Raw genomic sequence first — 22,998 nt, 5'->3', positions numbered from 1 at the left:
AGTGATGTCGGCATTAGGCTCTGCTCACCCGCGACGTTAACCCGCCGGCTATTTAGAAGCGATGTTAACCCCTGATCTGCCGCTACAAAGTGTATAATACACTTTGTAATGTATACAAAGTGTATTATACAGGCTGCCTCCTACCCTGGGGGTCCCAGTGATTGAGGGACCACCAGGGCAGGAAGCAGCCCCCTAGTAAGCACAACAGCACACTGATCCTGCCCCCCTGCCCCGATTGCCCACAGCACCCCTCAGACCCCCCCCCCCCCCCCCGATCACCCCCTCAGACCACTGTTTGCACCCAATCACTCCACTAATCAGTCACCCATCAATCACCCCCTGTCACTATCTGTCAGTGCTAACCTATAGATTAGGTCCTAAACTGCCCCCTGGGGGCTCCTGATCACCCCCCACACCCTCAGATCCTACCCAGACCCCCCCCCCCGTGTACTATATACATCTATTCTCCCCTGTAATCACCCACTGATCACCTGTCAATCACCCATCAATCACCCCCTGTCACTGCCACCCATCAGATCAGACCCTAACCTGTCCCTTGCGAGCACCCGATCACCAGCCCACACCCTCAGATCGCCCGCAGACCCGCCCTCAGATCACCTCTCAAGTGCACTGTTTACATTGGTTTTCCCCTCTAATCACCCATTGATCACCCATCAATCACCCCCTGTCACCACCTGTCACTGCTACCCATCAGATCAGACCCTAATCTGCCCCTTGTGGGCACCCACTTACCCGCCCACACCCTCAGACCCCCCCCGATCATCTCGCCAGTGCATTGCTTGCATCTATTCTCCCCTCTAATCACACCCTGATCACCTATCAATCACCCCGTCACCAAATGTCACTGCTACCCATCAGATCAGACCCTAATCTGCCCCTTGCGGGCACAAACACCCCCCCTACACCCTCAGATCACCCTCAGACCCCCCCCCCCCCCCCGATCACCTCCCCAGTACATTATTTACATGTGTTCTCCCCTCTAATCACCCACTGATCACCCATCAATCACCCCGTCACTGCTACCCATCAGATCAGACCCTAATCTGCCCCTTGCGGGTACCCAATTACCCGCCCACACCCTCAGATTGCCCCCAGACCCCCCCTGATCACCTCCCCAGTGCATTGCTTGCATCTATTCCCCCCTCTAATCAAAAAATAAAAAATAAAATCTTCTATGAACTCACTATACTCCTATCAAAATACCTTGGGCTGTCTTCTTTCTAAAACGGAGGCACTTGTGGGGTTCCTATACTGCCCTGGCATTTTAGGGGCCCTAAACCATGAGTAGTCTAGAAACCAAATGCCTCAAAATGACCTGTAAAATCCTAAAGGTACTCATAGGACTTTGGGCCCCTTAGCGCACCTAGGCTGCAAAAAAGTGTCACACGTGGTATCGCCGTACTCAGGAGAAGTAGTATAATGTGTTTTGGGGTGTATTTTTACACATACCCATGCTGGGTGGGATAAATATCTCTGTAAATGGACAATTGTGTGTAAAAAAAAAAAAAAAAAAAAAAAAAAATCTCATTTAAAGAGATATTTCTTCCACCCAGCATGGGTATGTGTAAAAATACACCCCAAAACACATACTATTTCTCCTGAGTACGGCGATACCACCTGTGACCCTTTTTTGCAGCCTGAGTGCGCTAAGGGGCCCAAAGTCCTATGAGCACCTTTAGGCTTTACAGGGGTGCTTACAATTTAGCACCGCCCAAAATGCCAGGACAGTAAACACACCCCACAAATGACCCCATTTTGGAAAGTAGACACCCCAAAGTATTCAGAGAGGGGCATGGTGAGTCCGTGGCAGATTTCATTTTTTTTTGGTCACAAGTTAGCAGAAATGGAAACTTTTTTTTAGTTGTTTTTTTTTGTCACAAAGTGTCGTTTTCCTCTAACTTGTGACAAAAAATAAAATCTTCTATGAACACACCATGCCTCTTAGTGAATACTTTGGGATGTCTTCTTTCCAAAATGGGGTCATTTGGGGGTATTTATACTACCCTGGAATTCTAGCACCTCATGAAACATGACAGGGGGTCAGAAAAGTTGATGCTTCAAAATGGGAAAATTCACTTTTTGCACCATAGTTTGTAAACGCTATAACTTTTACCCAAACCAATAAATATACACTTATTGTATTTTTTTTTTTAATCAAAGACATGTAGCACAATAAATGTGGACAGAAATGTATATAGAAATTTTACTTTATTTGAAAAATGTCAGCACAGAAAGTTAAAAAAAAACATTTTTTGGACAAAATTCATGTCTTTTTTGATGAATATAATAAAAATTAAAAATCACAGCAGCAATCAAATAGCACCAAAAGAAAGCTGTATTAGGGACAAGAAAGGGAGGTAAAATTCATTTAGATAGTAGGTTGTATGACCGAGCAATAAACCGTTAAAGCTGCAGTGGTCTGAATGGAAAAAAAGTGTCTGGTTCTTAAAGAGTTTTATGACTGCAGTCCTTAAGTGGTTAAAATACCCCTGAGCTGGATTTTTCTCAACTTACTTTTAATTAAGTTGTGGTGTTCAGCATTTGTCACAGCACCACCCTCACACTCCAGTGCCCGAGAACAATAGTGCACTAATAGCTGTATTAGTACACCATCATTCAGAGCTCAATTACCACAAGCCCACACACCTCTAAGCTCTCCTACACACTGAGTGCAGTAACAGCATCTCAGGAACCATAAGCGGCGAGTGGAGGGGGTGTTCCTAAGGTTGGGTAGAGAGGAGGGGGAACTGACGTTTCTTTCCCTGCCCATAATGGACGTTCTGCTCAGTCGAATACTGCGGATGAGCAGAGGAGGGCCACAGAGGGGACTGGAGTGTGAGGATGGTGCTGTGAAATATCACAGGTAAAACAGAATAAAAAGTAAAAAGAAAAAAAAAAAAAAAAAAAAACAGTTCAGGAGTACATTAAACTTCTAACTTTCCCCCTTTTCACTGTCTCTCATTGCCCCCCCCCCCCGCCCCCGCCCAAAATAAAAAAAAAATAGAAGAAGAAACAGTAGATAAATCAATAAACAATATACTACAATGAGTCTGTACCACTAGTGAAGTGCAGCTAAAAACAAGCAATCCAATGATTTTTAACTTTACTTACTTCAGTCGGTGACAGCTATGTAGATGCTGAAGAGAGACTGATCTGTGTAGCTTGTGCAGTGTTGCCTGCTGCAGAGAGCAATGGCCCGCCCTCTGCCAGTGAGGAAAAAGAGAGCCCAGTGTTGTCTTTTGTAGTTCACAGCTTAGTTACAGGCTTATTTTTATCATTCCGCCCTCTAATGGGCTACTTTCCAAGTTCCAACATCATTCTCAAGGGCTGGTATCCAGGTCCTGTTTGCACGCCCCGTGAACTTATGCTTCTCATTAGTACATGTGAAAAGAGTTAAAAACTATTTCCAGTTTTCTCCTAGCAGTTCTCTACATCAGTTTAAGTACGGTTATATTCATGGTTTAACAGGCTCATCAGAGGTATCATGCAGGAACTGTTTATCCACCCTAAAGGTGAATACACATGCATTATTTGTGATACTCGTCAGGACTGAGCTCGATCCTGTGGGTGATACTGCTGGGCATTGAACACTGTATGGATGTGTCACACTGGTCTGGTATAACAAAATAGTGCATACTGGGAGGGGAAGAGGAACAAAAGTGTGGTGCACAATGAAGCAGCTTACGGCAAGCAGGGTAAAGAGGGTAACGATGTGCTTGGATGTTGCTATTGCTTAAAGATCTGGGGGTTCTGTCATAGAGGTGCAGCCTTTTACTGGGTGTCTTGTCTGTTAATTATTAGGAGTTCTGTTTGTCATCAGGAGGCCTGTCTGATAGCGGAGGTCCTGTCTGTTTTTAGGGGTTCTGTCATAGGGGAGTCCTGTTATAAGGGTTCTGTCTGTCATAGGGGTGCAGCCTTTTACTGAGGGTCGTCTGTTATTAGATGTTCTGTCTGTAATGGGGAGTCCTGTCTGTTACTGGAGGTCCTGTCTGTTATAAAGGGTTCTATTTATCATAGGAAGTCCTGTCTATTATAAGGGTTCTGTCTGTCATAAAGGTGCAGCCTTTTACTGAGGGTCCGGTCATGTGGAGTCCTGTCTGGTACTGGGCGGGCTGTCTATTACTAGGGGTTAAAATTACACTGCAGAGTGTTAAAAAGTTAAGTACCAAAAAGTTGGAGGAAAACTACTGGCAACATTATTTTGAGTTTTTGTTTGCTTGCTGGTAGTTTCAAAGGCATAGTATTTACAAGTTTTGCAAATATCACCTAGGGAGAAAAAACAAACACAAACACAGAACATTTATATCGCGCTTTTCTCCTGGCTGATTCAAAGCACCAGAGCTGCATCCACTAGGACGCGCTCTGTAGGCAGTAGCAGTGTTAGGGAGACTTGCCCAAGGTCTCCTACTGAATAGGTGCTGGCTTACTGAACAGGCAGAGCCGAGATTCGAACCCAGGTCGCCTGTGTAAGAGGCAGAGCCCTTAAAGTGAATTGCATATGGGCACCAGGCCCTTATTCAAATCACTTTTTCTCCTTAGGCCGGTTTCAGACTACCAGCTGGCATTAGCAGTGCTGCCCAGGGCTGCACCAACAAAAGCAGGCCTTCAGGGATTACCATGTTAATACGAGGTAATACCCTTCTGGCCGATATCCTGTTTCAGAAATACGGAAGTGTACAGAAGTGTATTGTAAAAACCTGCTTCCGTGCATGCATGCCCCCAACGCTGCCGCCAACATTTTTAAAAACTCCTGTTTTGCCATAGACTTACATGACTTCTGGTCCAATGCAGATCGTTGCAGGAGCCGCACGACAAGTATGCGATTGCGTTAGATAGGGCTCTTTTGGCGCAGGGTACCACAACGTGGGTAGTATGATCTACCCTATAGACTTTCATTAAGCTGCAGTGGGTTGCAGTAAATTTACTGCACCGCCCCTGTGTGAAAGAGATTATTTTTCATCTTTCATTTTTCCTCTTCGGTTTAAAATAACTTTTCAACATTTGGCAATTAAAAAAAGTACCAAAAAGTAGGCAAAAAAGAACTGTCAAAATGATTCTGAGTATTTCCTTGCTTGCTGGAAGCGTAAAAGGCATTTAAGAAATAAGGGGCCATATGCAATTCACTTTTTCACTTGACTTTTTTCCTAGGTGATATTTTCACAACTTATAAAATTAATAAGAACTAAATAAAATGTACACAACTAGCAAACAAACTAGTACTCAAAATAATTTTGACAGTACATTTTCAACTACTTTTTGGAATTTTCCAATTGCAAAGTGCTAAAAAGTTAATTCAAATTAAAGATTCAAAAATATTTCAGCCTTCCAATGGAAATCTTCTGCCCTTGACTTCTCTTTGGTTGCTCAGAGATTAGGCATGATTATGTTAATGGATAAAATGTATTATTATAGTATAGAGAATCTAACTAAATTTGATCTTATCTGGGACAACTGGAAACTCTATAGACAGTTGCGATTGGCCTACAGGATTATCTTTTTACGGATATCTCACATTCCCTGAATTCTCTCGTTTTATTCATTTTAAACCCTTCCTCGGCTATCAGGACCCATATCGGATGCTATCTGATATGACATGGTTTGTCTTATTTTTTATTTAATATTCTTTTTATACAGGTTCGTTAAGCTTACGGACTTTATTGGACTTTGTTTGAAATGACCCCTTTAATCTCAGTAGGGTGGTTTAGTCCCCCGTTTTCCAGGTGGATCAGATTTGTACTTTATTCAAGCTGTATGTGTATGCTCCCCGTTATTTTTTTTATATTGCACGGTTCATTGTTTGTCAGTTTGTATATCCATTTTCCTTTTTATGCTTTAATAAAGCTTTCTTTGATAAAATAAATAAATTTTTTCCTAGGATAAAACTCAGGAGAAAAATGTAAATTGCATATGGGCCAAGGTGTAAAAATATCACATAGGTGAAAACTTTGAAAATGTAAATTGAATAAGGGCTTGGTATTTTTGTGCTTTAAACAGTATGGCCCATATACAATTAAAAAAAAAAACAAAAAAAAAAAAAACACCTGTCCCAAGTTTTCGTCTAGGTGATATTTTCAAACTTTACAATAAAATGCCTTTTATACCACTAACAAGCAAAATATGACTCAAATTTCTCAGTTAAACCACTTAAAATTCCTTGATGCTTGTCTCACGTCCTGCTTGGCCACCCTCTCAAGATTTTAGGATGTGAGACTCATGCCTGTGCCGCCGTAGTTACCTTACATGCACTCATTTAGTGAATAATTGCTGCTATTTGCCAAAGCAGCAATCATTCACTTTTAAACTTTTTTTTTTTTAAAGTTTAGAACGTACAATAGTATCACAAAAAATAAATAAAATAAAGTGTTTTTTGTTGTTTTTTTTTAAATCGAAGGGTTAACCCCTTCCTATCCTATGAATCCCATCTGTCACTTGTACTTGCCCTTAAGCCAATGGGAATCGACAAAATAAAAAAAAGTCGCTTAAGAAGAGGGAAGGCTCAGGTCCTAATGAGCCTTCCCCTCTTCTCTCCCGGTGCCCTCGGTGCTGCGCTGGCTCCCCCGTTCAAATCCCTCGCGGGGGAGGCGGGGGGGGGGGGACTTCGGAAGTCTTCGGGAGCAGAGTCCTCCCGAAGACAGGCGGCTCCATACTGCGCACGTATGAGTGTGTCATACAAGGCGCTTGCGCAGTGTAGAGCGGCCCGTCTTCGGGAGCACTCAGGCTCCCGAAGCATTTTATGAAGCCTCCCTTCGGCGGGGAAACAGCGGTATTTGACCAAAACGGTTGAATACAGCTACGGGGGAGCCAGAGCAACAACGGGGATCAGGAGAGGAGAGGGAATGCTCTATGGGACCCAGAGCCTCCCTCTCCTTAGGTGAGTATCTGACTTTTTTATTAAAATTATCGGATCCCATTCACTTTAGGATGTGTGCACACCTCTAATGACTGCAACCTGTAGTGATCAGATCTGATGCCAAATGGCATACCGATGTATTACTCTGCTGTTTTGTGAGGCATCTGTACAGTATATCAGGGCCCCCCAGCCGTCATCCTAATGATCAGATCCAATCGCTACAGATGCGCACTCTGGTGATAATGGTGCTCTACATGCCCAACTAGTAATGAATAAAGGCATATGTGGCACTGTTTTAACTTTGAAGAGCCAAGGTATATATATATATATATATATATATATATATATATATATATAATTTTTTTTTTATTGCAGTGGCATTTGTTATGTAAAAAAATAGGAAGGGTAAAACATGAAAAAAACTGTATTCTCCGCATTTATGTCTATTTTACCCTCTAAAGTGGCTATAAAATAGAATTTGGGGGGACATACTACCCCAAAAAGCCTAGATTGTCCTGGAAAAAAAAAAAAGAAAAGTTGGTGGTGTACTGTATGTAGTACCCAGTATACAACTAGCCAATCATGGCAAGCGATGTACTTTACCAGCAATTGGCTGGTTGTATATAAAGCCTGCTTGGATTGGTCAACTATCAGAGCGGTAGCGCAAGCATGCCTATTTCACCTGTCTGGCCCACAGTTGTATACTATTACCTCCTTCTCTGCCTCTCAGATCTCGCACATGCGCGCCTGCATTTCTTCACTGCAGTCCTCAGGAGCGAGATCTGAGAGGCAGAGAAGGAGGTATGGTAATAGGATACAAGGGCAGGCCAGACAGGTGAAACTGGCATGTTTTTCTGCGCACAACACCGCTCTGTCTCTTTTTTCCATACCCTGGGCATCCTAGATGCCTGCAGCTTGCTCCACCCTTCACTTAGACTTTTCCAGTGAGGTGCTCCGTCACCTCCTCGTCGGGACCGCGTCAAGTCACTTCTTTCCAGGAATCCTAGTGAGTAGATTTTCTTCCACCATACTTGTACGGCACCACCCTTGCTGCTTTCATACGGTCACCGCATATGCAAACTTCTGCAAAAGTTCACAAACTGGCAAACTCGGCAAACCACAGATGCAGTGAAAGGTATGCACTGACTGGTATATAAAACAGTGTGCTGTCATGCAGATGCAGTGAAAAGTATGCACTTACTGGTATATAAAACATTGGGCAGTCACACAGATGCAGTGAAAGGTATGCAGTGACTAGTATAATACAGTGTGCAGTCACAGATGTAGTGAAAGGTATGCAGTGACTGGTATAATGCAATGTGCAGTCACACAGATGCAGTGAAAAGTATGCACTGACTGGTCTATAAAACCTGTGTGCAGTAATACAGATGCAGTGAAAGGTATGCAGCGACTGGTATAAAACAATGTGCAGTCACACAGATGCAGTGAAAGGTATGCAGCGACTGGTATAATACAATGTGCAGTCACAGATACAGTGAAAGGTATGCAGCGACTGGTATAATACAATGTGCAGTCACACAGATGCAGTGAAAGGTATGCAGTGACTGGTATAATACAATGTGCAGTCACACAGATGCAGTGAAAGGTATGCACTTACTGGTCTATAAAACAGTGTGCAGTCACACAGATGCAGTGAAAGGTATGCAGTGACTGGTATAATACAATGTGCAGTCACACAGATGCAGTGAAAGGTATGCACTTACTGGTCTATAAAACAGTGTGCAGTCACACAGATGCAGTGAAAGGTATGCAGTGACTGGTATAATACAATGTGCAGTCACACAGATGCAGTGAAAGGTATGCAGCGACTGGTGTAATATAATGTGCAGTCACAGATGCAGTGAAAGGTATGCAGCGACTGGCATAATACAATGTGCAGTCACACAGATGCAGTGAAAGGTATGCACTTACTGGTCTATAAAACAGTGTGCAGTCACACAGATGCAGTGAAAGGTATGCGGCGACTGGTATAATACAATGTGTAGTCACACAGATGCAGTGAAAGGTATGCAGTGACTGGTATAATACAATGTGCAGTCACACAGATGCAATGAAAGGTATGCAGTGACTGGTATAATACAATGTGCAGTCACAGATGCAGTGAAAGGTATGCAGCGACTGGTATAATACAATGTGCAGTCACAGATGCAGTGAAAGGTATGCATTAACTGGTATAATACAATGTGCAGTCACACAGATGCAGTGAAAAGGTATGCACTGACTGCTGGTATAATACAGTGAGCAGTCACACAGATGCAGTGAAAGGTATGCAGTGACTGATGTAATACAATGTGCAGTCACAAAGATGCAGTGGAAGGTATGCAGTGACTGGTAGAATACAATGTGCAGTCACAAAGATGCAGTGAAAGGTATGCACTGACTTTGCTGGGCCTGGCACAGTTTAACAAGGGCCAGCTGCAACAGACAGGGCTGTATATGCAGTGTCAGTAGCACACACAAAAAAAAAAGAAAAAAAAAAAAAAGCTTTTTTTGTAGTGCTTTTCAGCAACAAATATCAGCAAGGAGCAAGCTAGCAAGACCTAACTAACGCTTTCCCTATCTCTCCAGCAACCTCTCCCTTCTCTCACTAAGCAGGCAGCTGACAGAGTGATAAAATGACCGACACAGCAGTGTTTTTATAGGGGGGAAGGGAGTGCAGCCTGATTGGCTGCCATGTGTCTGCTGACTATAATGTAGAGGGTCAAAGTTTAATGATGTGGTATAGGGGGCAAATCGAACTCGCTATGTGTTCGCGGTTTGCCGCGAACAAGTTCACCGGTGAACCGTTCGGGCGTTGGCCAAGTATTACTGGGAGGACAGGGTTACATATAAAAACATTTTATAGCTATGAAAAGCATTTCTGGTGCTGTTGAAACCAGGATAATTAAAGTAAAAGTGGGTATCCTAAAAATTGGTTACATTCTAATATATGTCGTTACAGCACCACTTTTTAGGTACAGTTGTCAAGAAAGAGCCTCGCATTTATTTTGTATTTTAGCACCCTTGGTGGTGAGGCATGGTCTGGTGTAGAGAGTGTTTGATCTGTCCAGCTCCAAGATAAAAACACACACAATGTTCAATAGCAAAAGAAATCTATGAAGGAAAGATCACAAGTTTTTAATATTCGTATGTAGAGAAAAAAGGGAGGTAGAGGAAACAAGCTTTAATTTGTACTGAATTCAAGGCCTAAAGTTTCTGCTCACAGCACGTCAATAAAATTGAGTTTGCAACTACAATAATCAGGAGAAACTGCTATTCCAGGAAAGTAAGACTTCATTATGACAGTAGTTTCGATATGACAGTAGAGTCAACATTCAGATTATTAGAAATGTCTATCCCTGAATTGTTAAGCATCTGCAAAGCACCTCTTTAGAGTTCTTTGTTGATTACATAACTAGCAGTTTTCAAAAAACTGTAGAACACACTAGCGAGGACATAAAAAAAAAGAAGAAAGGAGGCCTAGGCTACCTCCGGCAGACAAACATGTCCATAGGTGTAAGGATATTGCCAGCAAAAAAAAAAAAAAACCTGTCAGGAAAAGAAAAAGAAAATTAGAAATACCTCAGGATGCAAATAACGGACCGTAGTGGTAAAAGGCTTTCGTCTAATACACTACAGCAGGGGTGTCAAACTCAAACACATATAAAGGGCCAAAATCTGAAACATGGTCTTTGTTTTGGTCAACAATGGCCTCAATTCACTAAGCAGTTTAGACTAGTCTACTGATGTTTTTTGGTCTACTGATGTTGTTTAGTCTACTGTGGGCTTGGTCAGTTGCATCCAAGGGGAATTCACTATTACCAAAATGTTTTAGACCTGTTTTTAGACCTGGTCTAAACCATTTGGTAATTAGGTGGGTAAAGCAGGGGTAATGATCAAAAGATGCAATTCACAAACAAGTTGCTATGACTGACATCCTTCTCCTCTGATGAGCTCTCTTCTGCATACAATTAAACTTCTGCACAATTAATTCAAAAGGTCCCATCCTCAGATCTAAAATACCTCACAGAATTACTTTAACGACAAGAAATCAGCTGGTTCAATCTGTCAGAAAAAGTGGGCGTGGTTTATCCTGGTTTGCCTTTGTGAATTGTGTAATTACTTAATGTTAGACCAGGTCTAAAAAATTACACCATCAGTAGACTAAAAAAACATCTGTAGACTAGTCTCAACTGCTTAGTGAATTGAAACCATTGTGTATTAGAATTTACCACTTCACCCCAAGGTGGTTTTTACCCTAACGAACAAGAGCGATTTTCACCTTTCTGTGCTCATCCCTTTCATTTGCCAATAGCTTAATCACTACTAATCACAATGAAATGATCTAGATCTTGTTTTTTTCACCACAAATTGAGCTTTTTGGGGTTGATATTTGTTTTCAGTAATTACTTTATTTTCTATGCATTTTAAAGGGAAATACAAGGAGAAAATGAAAAAATACACTATTTCTCCAATTTCATCCCCTGTGGTTTTATTATAAAACACTGCTACTGTACATAAAACCCACACATTTTATCTGCCCATTTGTCCTGGTTATCACAAGATTTTAATTATGTCCCTAGTACAAAGTATGGTGACAATATATCGTTTGGAAATAAAGGTGTATTTATTTTGGGTGTTTGTTTTTTTTCACAATTTTCACGTGCATGTACATGGGGATGCACGTGCGGGAGCGCGCACGTGCACCCACGGAAGCATGCATGCGCACAGCAGCAGCACTGTCTGACTTATAAAAACGTCCTGGAGCCATTAAGAGGCTCTAGTAGGATGTTTTTATAAGTCAGCATGTCATTAAGTGGTTAAAGGCAGGGGGTGGGGTCTCCGGTGGGCACCCTAAAAATGGGAGTTGCAATACTTGAATGTGGCCACTGGTGTGCTCCTGTGGATGGGAAGGCAGCATGTTGTCATCTGCAGTAAAAGAAATAATAGGAAGTGGAGAGCGAACTTGTGCAGTATACTGGATTTTACAAGTCTGCTCATTGCAAACTGGGCATTACATGTGTATTGTGGGATACTCAGGTCAGTGGATGAGGTTGGAGTAGATTGGTTGGCAGCTCCAAACAGTTAACAGCTGTCTCAATTAAAAAGAATGCTTGCAGCTTTCGGGTGTATGGGTGGGAACGGCAAAGACACCATGCGAGTGTGCGCAAACAGTATACCTATACAACAAATCAGAAAGGGAGATGGGGAGGTGCATATATTTAGAAGTCAAAGTAAAAAAAAATAAGGATGGCAGGGTCAGTAAAATCTATTGTCTCTCTACTAGAAAATTAATGAAGAAAAAAAAATAATAATAAAACGTGCACAAGCCAAAAAGATTACACACATGTCAATACATCTGCAATGACCTGCCATCTCCATGGAAATGTTACAGATCGCAGGTACAAACAAGTATACTGCAAGGATCTTCACTGCTTACAAAACATGCAGATGTGAAGCTCTTGAGGGCCACATAAAATAGTGTGGGGGTTCAAAAAGGAGAGATAGGGGTAGTGCACATCCAGGTAAAACTTGACCTTTATTGAGTACCTCAAAAGCAGTTACAGGCAAAACATCCACATATTGGAGAGAGATACCGGAAGTGAGAGGTCTACAGCCATTGCGCACCTTACAGGTGTAGCAGTTAGTCAGGAGTCAGGACGTCCTGACAAAGCGCCTCACCTGTGAGGCAGGTAAAAGTAACTGCTTTTAAGGTATTCAGTAAAGGTCAAGTTTTACCTGGATGTGCAGTAGTACCGCTATCTCTCCTTTGGAATACTGCTGCTTGTGACTGGTAAGCTGCACTCTGGTGTGATTGGCGACATTCTTGTGCATCATCATTCAATCTATCTGTTACACTCTTAACTAAAATGGTGTGGGGCTGGATTCGGCCCGCGGGCCCCGTGTTCAACACCTGTGCACTACAGCAACCTGGGCTTATATTTTCAATATTTAAAAAACTCTATTAACAGTTTCCCAGATTTTTTTTTACCTCTGTCTTGCTCTATATGATAAATATAGCAGGTTTCTGATTAAAAAAACAAGTGCTCTCCATTCCTCAATTCTTTGTTCACTGTACCAAGATTTATAAACTTAGTTACCTGTATGTAATGTAAACAGGCCAGGGCAGGTTCTCTCATGAAGCAAAGTGAAACACTTGCATCAGGCGCAGATATTACATGGGCAGCATGATTGAACTGTGAGCTTACACTTACAGCATGCAGTCAGAGTAGGAGGAGAAGCGAGAGGAGAGCGAGGTGAAGAGGTCATCATTGGGGAAAAGCAGCTTGTGCTGTGTGAGTAGTCTGACAGTGAGTGAGGAGGGGGAGACAGGAGAGCAGCAGTGTTTCATTTGACTTGCACAGCAGAAGGGAGGAGGTGGCACTGATGTCCTGACTGAGGAGGAAAGGAGGACAGCTGAGGGTGAGCAGTTTGTTTGTCAAAGACTCACAGCCAGCCAGTGTGCTATTGTGTTGAGCTGCAGCATGTCATGTGAGAACATTAAATGTAGCAGAGTAAATTGTCGGGTGCTGTGCAATCATTCAAAATCAGACAAGCAGTCTAGAACCATCCCTGAAACAGGCAGTATATTTATTAGATGTGGGGGATGATGTGTAAATTGTATTTGCAGGGCTTTATCACTGTATACCAGGGTCTTGTTCTACAAACTCAAGTCCTGGAACGCACATTTTGCCCAATTAAACAAATGCTTGTTATAATCAAACTAGTAGACCTCGAATCCGTTTAAAAACTGGCTATAGGTCTGTGTCTGAACTCTCTCCCCTCCGCTGTGACCGCCGCCATCGCCACACAGTCAGCCCGCACGCATACACTCGGCCAGCCCCCTGGTCTGTCCTGCTCCCTGGTCCAAGGGTGTCCGTGCAGCACATGCGCAGTAGCGCAAAGCACGGACACACACACAGTTACATAGTTATTTTGGTTGAAAAAAGACATACGTCCATCGAGTTCAACCAGTATAAAGTACAACACCAGCCTGCTCCTTCACATATCCCTGTTGATCCAGAGGAAGGCGAAAAAACCCTTACAAGGCATGGTCCAATTAGCCCCTAAAGGGAAAATTTCCTTCCCGACTCCAGATGGCAATCAGATAAAATCCCTGGACCAACATCATTAGGCATTACCTAGTAGTTGTAGCCATGGATGTCTTTCAACGCAAGGAAAGCATCTAAGCCCCCTTTAAATGCAGGTATAGAGTTTGCCATAGCGACTTCCTGTGGCAATGCATTCCACATCTTAATCACTCTTACTGTAAAGAACCCTTTCCTAAATAAATGGCTAAAACGTTTTTTGCTCCATGCGCAGATCATGTCCTCTAGTCCCTTGAGAAGGCCTAGGGACAAAAAGCTCATCCGCCAAGCTATTATATTGCCCTCTGATGTATTTATACATGTTAATTAGATCCCCTCTAAGGCGTCTTTTCTAAAGACTAAATAAACCCAGTTTATCTAACCTTTCTTGATAAGTGAGACCTTCCATCCCACGTATCAATTTTGTTGCTCGTCTCTGCACCTGCTCTAAAATTGCAATATCTTTTTTGTAATGTGGTGCCCAGAACTGAATTCCATATTCCAGATGTGGCCTTACTAGAGAGTTAAACAGGGGCAATATTATGCTAGCATCTCGAGTTTTTATTTCCCTTTTAATGCATCCCAAAATTTTGTTAGCTTTAGCTGCAGCTGCTTGGCATTGAGTACGGTTATTTAACTTGTTGTCAATGAGTACTCCTAAGTCCTTCTCCAAGTTTGATGTCCCCAACTGTATCCCATTTATTTTGTATGGTGCTAGACCATTAGTACGTCCAAAATGCATGACTTTACATTTGTCAACATTGAATTTCATCTGCCATGTATGTGCCCATATAGCCCTCCTATCCAGATCCTGTTGCAATATGACACTATCTTCCTGAGAGTTGATGATTCTGCACAATTTTGTATCATCTGCAAAAATAGCAACATTACTCACTACTGCATCTACTAGGTCATTAATAAATAAATTGAAGAGCACTGGACCCAGAACAGACCCCTGTGGGACCCCACTGCTAACAGTCTCCCATTTTGAGTACGATCCATTGACCACAACTCTTTGTTTTCTGTCCTTTAGCCAGTTCCCTATCCATGAACACAGACTCTTCCCCAGTCCTTGCATCCTCAACTTTTGCACCAGACTTTTGTGGGGAACAGTGTCGAAGCCCTTTGCAAAGTCCAAGTATATCACATCTACAGCATTCCCAATATCCATATTAGCATTCACTACCTCATAAAAGCTGAGCATGTTAGTCAAATAGGACCTGTCTTTAGTAAACCCATGCTGATGCTGAGAAATAAGATTATTTTCTACTATAAAGTCATGTATAGTATCTCTTAGTAACCCCTCAAATAGTTTGCATACAACTGATGTTAAGTTTACAGGTCTATAATTTCCTGGATCTGATTTTTTGCCCTTCTTAAATAATGGGAAAACGTGGGCTGTACGCCAATCCACTGGGACTCTGCCAGTTGCAAGAGAGTCACAAAAAGATAAGATAAAGGGGCTTAGCTATAACTGAACTTAATTCTCTTAGGACCCGAGGACGCATGCCATCCGGGCCAGATGCCTTGTCTATTTTTAATTTATTTAGTCTTGCCTTCACTTCTTCCTGCGTTAAGTATTTAATATTACAGTTAGAAGATTGAGACTCTTCCGCCTCTGTAGTTTGCAACAGTGCTGTTTCTTTTGTGAAGACAGAAGCAAAGAAAGCATTTAATAACTCTGCCTTAGCGATTTGTTTTTCAGCTTCAATCTTTGCCTGCCTAATTTCTTTTTTACAATTTTTATTGCACTCCTTATAATTGCTTAGTGCAGCCTCAGTCCCCTCCTGTTTTAAGACCTTATAGGCATTCTTTTTCCTCTTCATTTTATCTTTAACCTTTCTATTCATCCATAGAAGCCTTTTTTTATTCCTAGATATTTTGTTTCCATATGGGATATACATACTACAATATTGATTGAGTATAAGTTTAAAAGCTTGCCATTTCCCTTCAGTGTCTTCCCCTTGTAGTACATTATCCCAGTTCACCAAACTTAGTGCCTGTCTAATTTGATTGAACTTTGCTTTTCTAAAATTCATAGTTTTAGTGGTCCCGCTGCCCCGTGGCCTATCAGTCACTAGATCAAACGTTATCATGTTGTGATCACTATTTCCCAAATGTTCTTGAACCTGCACATTTGATACATTATCTGATCTATTAGAAATGATCAGATCCAGTAACGCATTCCCCCTAGTTGGTTCCGTTACCATTTGAGTCAAGTAATTATCCTGTAGTGTTGCCAGAAATCTGCTGCTTTTACCAGAATGGGTAGCCTCAATACTCCAGTCAATGTCTGGAAAGTTGAAGTTGCCCATAATTATGACCTCATTTTTACTTGCAGCTTTTTCAATCTGCTGTAGTAATCGCAGTTCTGCAGCTTCATTAATAAGAGGTGGCCTGTAGCATACCCCAATAAGCAATTGGCAACTTTTATTTCCACCATGAATATTTACCCAAACGGACTCCACATCTTCGCAATCTTCCTCCATCTCATCGTTGAGGACAGCTGTAAGAGAATTCTTAACAAAGAGACAAACCCCTCCACCTTTTTTCCCTGTTCTATCCCTCCTAAACACATTGTATCCTTTTAAATTAGCTATCCATTCATGGCTTTCATCCATCCATGTCTCGGTTATTCCCACAATGTCATAGCCTTTGTCATTCAGAATGAACTCTAGTTCGTCTATTTTATTTGCAAGGATCCGAGCATTGGTTACCATGCACTTTATATTTTTACCACCACATTTACCAATTTTGTTTACATGAAATGGGCTACTTGAATTTTTACCAACCTCCTTAATCTTTACACTGTCCCCACCCCCCTCTCCACCCCCCATAATGTTAGGTTCCCACTGTCTTTTTACCTCATCTTGTCTACGTATTGAGACTTTATCCTCCCACCTCCCCCCAGATCCTAGTTTAAAAATCTCACACACAGGGACACAGAGACATAGGGGTTTTATTAGCTAGGATGAAAACATGTCCATTTATGTTCCACATGCAAAGGAATGAGGAAATCAGTTGTTGAACTCCGCTGTGTTTGCCAACACAGGTTACATTACAGGGCCGCTCAGTACAGTCTGATCTGCAATGACTGCCAGTACAGATGCAACTATAGTTCAAATCTATGCAGAGTACCAAATATCAATGAATCTTTGTAAACAATAAAAGCACTATAAGCCCATGAGTTACACAACCTACATGCTTTGTGTATTATTGCTTAACAATGTAAACATGTATGGGGAAAATAAAAGAGCACCTAGGGTTACTTAAAGTGAACTTCCATACTAAAAATATACTCAGCAGCACTGAAAAGGTTTGGTGTTTCTTTAACAGTTTCACAGCATCAGAATTTTGTTTTTCTTACCCAAGACTCATTTTTAGCTGCACAGAAGCTAAGCTCGGCTTCATCAAAGCCTGAGAGGGGTGATCAGGACACAGGACAGTTGGAACTGGGAGCTCCCTGTCACCTCATTTCAACCAAAAGTATGGCTGTCCCCATGAAATCACAGACATTTGCCTGTTCTTTTAAACCAGGATGGGTAAGAAATATATTACCTATCTATTTTAATTAACATAACTAATGTAACTTCATGACAGTATGTTTGTTTAGGCTGAAATTCCTTTTTAACTCAGAAGGGGGAAGCCTCTGGATCCTAAAGAGGCATTTCCTGTCCCCCCAAAGCAGAGGGGTTCCAGTGCTGGAAACACCTGAAGATCTCCTTGTTGGCGCTGGTTGCGGTCCGCGCATGCCCAGTAGAAACTCTCCGCTCAGACTCCAGACGAAACAGCCGTGTGAGTACAAGCACAAGAGGGTGCGCCACTGGAGTTCCAGCGCAACAGCGCATTCAATGGCAAGGAGGAGGGATAGTTGGATGAAAGAAGAAGCCTAGAGTGGTCTGAAGAGTCTAGCACACTGAGGTAAGTATTAAAAACTTTTATTCACCCCAGGCTTACTTTAAAGTGAACCGGAGATGGGGGTCACATAAAAAAAAACCAAAAAAAACTAAAAACTAAAAAATGTATATATACCTGGGGCTTCCTCCAGCCACCTCCAGGCTGACTGCTGCCACACCATCCTCCTCCAACTCCCTGTTCATTCCCAACTGGCCAGCGCAGGCGCAGCCTGGCCATGCACGCTTCCATTTCCCACTCGTCACTAGTAGCATTCTGGGCAAACCACTCTAGATGACGTGAACACAGCGGGAGCGTGCATGGCCAGGCTGCACATGCAAAGTTGTTACTTTGAATAGGAAACTCAGACTGTGTGTGAGACTGAGCCTGGTCTATTTAAAAAGAGCACCTGGATTCCAGATGTGAAATGTCGGGCAATTGATACCTTTGAGTCTGTGGTTAACAGTGAAGTTGTAAAATTGTTTGATAGGGCCAGACACAGGAAATATAGAGATAAGTTAACTCCATTGGAAAGACTGGCCTTAAAACAACTGTCTTGTAATGATGACATCTATATTACAAAAGCCGATAAAGGTGGTGCAATTGTCATCCTAGATAGATCTGATTATGTGTCTGAGGCAGAAAGGCAGTTATCTATTCCTGGCCATTACAAGCTTTGTGATTATAATCCTACCTGGGAGATCAAGAGAAGTGTTGACATGATGGTGAATGGTTCCCATTTGTTAGGGACCATTGACAAATCCATGTCAACGTTTCTGATTACAGACCATCCTCAAGTACCTGAATTATACTTCTTGCCCAAAATTCATAAGAGCCTGCTTAACCCCCCTGGTCGACCGATAGGCTCCAGTGTACACTCGATACTGTATCGTTTGTCTAAATACGTTGATTCATATCTCCAGCCCCTTGCTGAACAAATCCCCACTTGCTTAAAGGATACAACGGATTTATTAAATAGATTGAATGGATTCAATGAGGTACCTGAGGACCTGTTGCTATGCACATTGGATATACAGAGTCGGTTCACATCCATCCCTCACTCTGAGGGTATGGAATGTATTGAGAACAGACTTCTGGAAACCAATTTACATCACAATAAGATCTATTTTTTTGTTGGATTGCTTAGGGATGGTGCTTAAGCAGAACTATTTTCAGTTTGGAGATAAATATTACATCCAGATGCAGGGGACAAGCATGGGGTCCCCTGTCGACCAGTCTTTTGCAAATTTATTTGTAGCAGATCTTGAGAATCAGATGTTCACACAGAATCCCCGGTACTGGCAGCAGCTTTTCGGGTACTTCCGTGTCGTTGATGATGTATTGATTTTGTGGTGAAGCACCGAGACCGAGTTCAGAAAGATGGTTGATGAGGCTAATATGATGCATCCGACAATCAAGTTCACGGCGGAATGTTCACTGGTGAGCATTGATTACTTGGATGTCACTATTAGCAAATGCGATGGAAAGTTCCACACTAAATTGTTAAGGAAACTAACAGAGGAACAATCTCCTACGTATTGTAATATGTACGAACAGAGGCGCCAAGCAGAGTAAACCAATGTTCTAAAAATGATAAAAAAGAGGGAAGTCGAGGTGGACTTACCTCCCTCTGGTAGTGGACATATACTCAAATGCAGAGTAAAAAATATACAATTTATTCACAGCTCCATAAAATCGCAACGCGTTTCGCGGTCAACAGTCCCGCTTCATCAGGCAGTACAGGAGCATATAAAACTGGTTCAGGTCCATAAAGCGTTTGAGCACCTCCGACAGAGAGGCATTGAGCTTACCAGATAATATTGCACTATTAGGCTCTTGGTGTCCTCTGTTTTGTTTTTACATATCTCCTACGTATGTAAAGTTTCCATGATGAGAGATTGAAAAAAAGTATCCCTAAGGGACAATTTTTACGGGCACGGCGAATTTCATCAACAGATGATGAGTACAGAGAAGCTGCTGCCAGATTGAACAACAACTTTGTTGAAAAGGGTTTTGAACGCAATGTTTTGGAAAAAAAACAGTACAGAGGTGGGATGCCTTAAGCGCGAGTCCTTGTTGTGTTCAAACCCCACTAGACATAAGAATAAGGGTAGGAAGCCCTTTGTTCTTCACTATGGTCATTTGTCACGGAAAATCAGGGGGGGGGGGGGGGGTCATTTGCAAATTTTGGCCCATTTTACAGAAGGATGCTGAGTGTGGGGCCTTGTTCAAGGACTACCCGTTGTTTGCATATAGGAGAGGCAGGACCATTGCCAATTCTGTGTGTAAAAGGGTCCCTGGTGGGAGGTGTGCACAGGTGGGCCGTAAAGGTACACATCTGTGTTGCGCATACAATTGCTGTTCTGCGATTATACGAGCCAAGTATATTTCTCACCCACATACAGGGCAAAGAATTCCAGTCAGGGGGAGCTTTAATTGCAACACTTTGTTTGCCATTTACGCCATAAAATGCCCATGCGGGCTACTGTATGTGGGGGAGACAACTCGCAGCGTGAAAACTCGCATTCAAGAGCACAAGTGGAGTGTCAGCGAGTGTTTGAAACATCCGGAGAAGCAGAATGTCCCTGTAGGCACACATTTTGTTCAGGCTGGACATTCTGTATCTCAATTAAGATGGATGGGGATACAGTCCCTCCTCTCAGGAGGGGAGGTGATCGGGAGAAGATGCTGCTTCGTAAAGAAGTGGAGTGGATTAGGAAATTGGATTGTGTATCCCCTAGGGGTTTAAATGAACAAATAAGTTACAAATGTTTTTTGTGATTTGTTGCAGGAAAGAATGATTGGTGGTATCACATATGCTGCGGGAATTTGGATGACCCCTCCACTAATTATTGCAGGGTAGATGGTATAGTAGTTCCCTATATAGGAATTGTATATACTGTGAATAGTGTATGTTTACTTCCTGTATATCTTTATTTTTAACCACTACATATGCCTTTTTCCCTCTTGCCAGCTACAACTTATTCCATTCCCTACCTTCTACTGAAATATACCTAAAGCTGTCAATTTGATACCAACTTAATCTGATTTACTAACTACCTTCTACCACTGTTATCTTCTAGTCCATGCCCCTATACACATTATGTAGTTTACACCGACCCATTTCTTGCAATCACCCCCCCTACTATAACATATCACTAAACACTATTTTTGAAATACTATTCTTATTACACTAATAATCCATTTGTATCTTTTTATGGCAACATTTATAGCTATGCCTCTGTCTTTTGTTTACAGTTGTTTATCCCCTGCTTATTGCCTGAAGAAGTGGGCTGTGCCCGCGAAACGCGTTGCATCTTTGGGATATTTTCAATAAATGTGTATATCTATATATTTACAGTCCTTGGTGTCTGCTTTAACGGAGGCGGGTCCACCACTTCCTCCCAGCAATTTTTTAAAAATTTTATGTACTTTTATCCTTCTGGCGCCCGTGTTCACCTGCCAATTTACTTCCTGTATGTTAATGCACTTGGGTGAGACTTCCTGTGTGGAGTCCTTTATATGGGATGTAGTTGTGGTGGGTGGGACACTTGAGCAAGGGTCAGTAGACTCGTAACATGTAGTGTGTCTTGCTCAATAAACCACAAACGCAAGTTTGAAGCCTGTGGAGTGCCTTTTTCTATATTGGTGGAGTACTTTCTTGGCAGGAGTGGTGGACCTGCAGAGAAAGAGCACCGGCAATTGCTACCTATACTGAGTTAGCCTTATCTCAGCACTAAGGTGGAGATTGTATTGCACATGCACAGTTGGCCCTGGACCAGAGGACTTTTTGGGGAAATTTGCGGACAAAACAGGGAGCCAGAGGTGGATAGCATGTGAGCAATCGGGCTGGAGGAAGCCCCAGGTATGTATATTTTGTTGTTTTAGCTCCATCTCAGGTTCCCTTTCAGTTTAAAAAAAAACAAAAAACACCAGGATTAGTTCCTGGCAATTCTATTTTCAATAACCCTCCAGGACAGTGACATTGAGATAGGGCTCTGCCCCCAGGAACAGGAAACACCTGCGCAAGCTCTCTATAAATTTGTTCCCCAGGTATCCGTACCTCAGTTGTAATCAATGACCTGAACCTTGTATATAGGATACCTTACTCTTCTTCAACCACATCAAAATACACGATGCTTACGGGGGGAACTAAGAGTGTCCTGGAGGGTTATTAAAAATAGAAATACCAGGAGCTAGTCCTGTATTTTTCGTCTAACCCTCCAGGACAGTGACATTGAGATGATAAACAGGTATCACCCACCTTAGGGAGGGACCACAGCTTGCAGGATCTTTCTTCCAAAGGACTGTTCCAGGGCCGGATTTACCATAAGGCACACTAGGCACGTGCCTACAGGCGCCTGATTGGGCAAGGGCGGGGTTTTAATTGCCCCTTTCAAGTTTAAAAACCTTAAAGTGCGATCCTCCATGACCGCGCCGCTCGCCCCGCCCACTTTCGTCATAATCATGCAGCCGCCTCACTCTCCCCACACAGTGACTGAAAGACAGGCTGAGGGCGGCTCTTGCAAGCACAGCTCTCTCCGCCCACCGCCGTATTCATGCCTGGCCTGCACGCAGCGCTGCAATTAACAAGCCTAGAGCAGCAGCTGCGTGCATAGGCATCGCTCTACTGCCGCTGGGATGGGAGAAACCACGTGGGCGCCTGGGAGGCATCGCTTACCTGCCAGTGAATTAAGCCTGCCTGTGCCCAGAGTGTACAAGAGGGAGAGAGAAGTACAGCGAAGGTAGGGAAAAAGCTCCGCCCCCCTCTCTCGTCCTGTTCAGCAGCCACCAGCCAGCATGTGTGTGTGACAGGCTGAGGCGAGGCGTTCAGTGTCAATGTGCAACGTGGTTTGTAGGTTTTCACTCTCCTGACTGATGTCACCGTTGTCTGCCCGCTCCCATCCCTCTTCTCCCTCTTCATCCATCCATCTCCTGTGACTGTCAGGGAGAAGGGGTCAGGCCGGGGCACACTCAGTTTGGGGGTCGAGAGGTTCCTGAGAGGGCAGAGCAGCTTTAGCTCCTGCTGCCTTCTCCCGAGATGGATTCCTCCTGCTTCGCTCTAGCCTGACAAAAAGTGTCACATGGTAAGGAAACTTCAAAGCTGCCGTGGATGGTACTTTCTGCAGAGAAAGTTAGCTAGCT

General features: G+C 42.9%; 2 protein-coding genes across 3 annotated transcripts in view; both read right to left on the bottom strand.

The window, feature by feature from the left end:
* Positions 1-3,267, bottom strand: part of LOC137545837 (retinol dehydrogenase 7-like) — a 137,266-nt gene extending 133,999 nt beyond the window's left edge. The window contains exon 1 of the mRNA XM_068267522.1: positions 3,133-3,267. The gene's annotated coding sequence lies outside the window, so the exon portion shown is untranslated. The remainder of the gene's footprint in view (positions 1-3,132) is intronic.
* A 6,727-nt stretch (positions 3,268-9,994) lies between these two features.
* LOC137544101 (retinol dehydrogenase 7-like) overlaps positions 9,995-22,998 on the bottom strand; it is an 83,402-nt gene continuing 70,398 nt past the window's right edge. For both annotated transcript variants that reach the window (XM_068265165.1, XM_068265166.1), the window contains exon 6: positions 9,995-10,420. The gene's annotated coding sequence lies outside the window, so the exon portion shown is untranslated. The remainder of the gene's footprint in view (positions 10,421-22,998) is intronic.

Source organism: Hyperolius riggenbachi, chromosome 2 (assembly GCF_040937935.1).
Source record: "Hyperolius riggenbachi isolate aHypRig1 chromosome 2, aHypRig1.pri, whole genome shotgun sequence".
Taxonomy (NCBI): domain Eukaryota; kingdom Metazoa; phylum Chordata; class Amphibia; order Anura; family Hyperoliidae; genus Hyperolius; species Hyperolius riggenbachi.
Note: the sequence above shows the minus strand (reverse complement) of the source record. Positions and strands in the feature narration are given on the sequence as shown.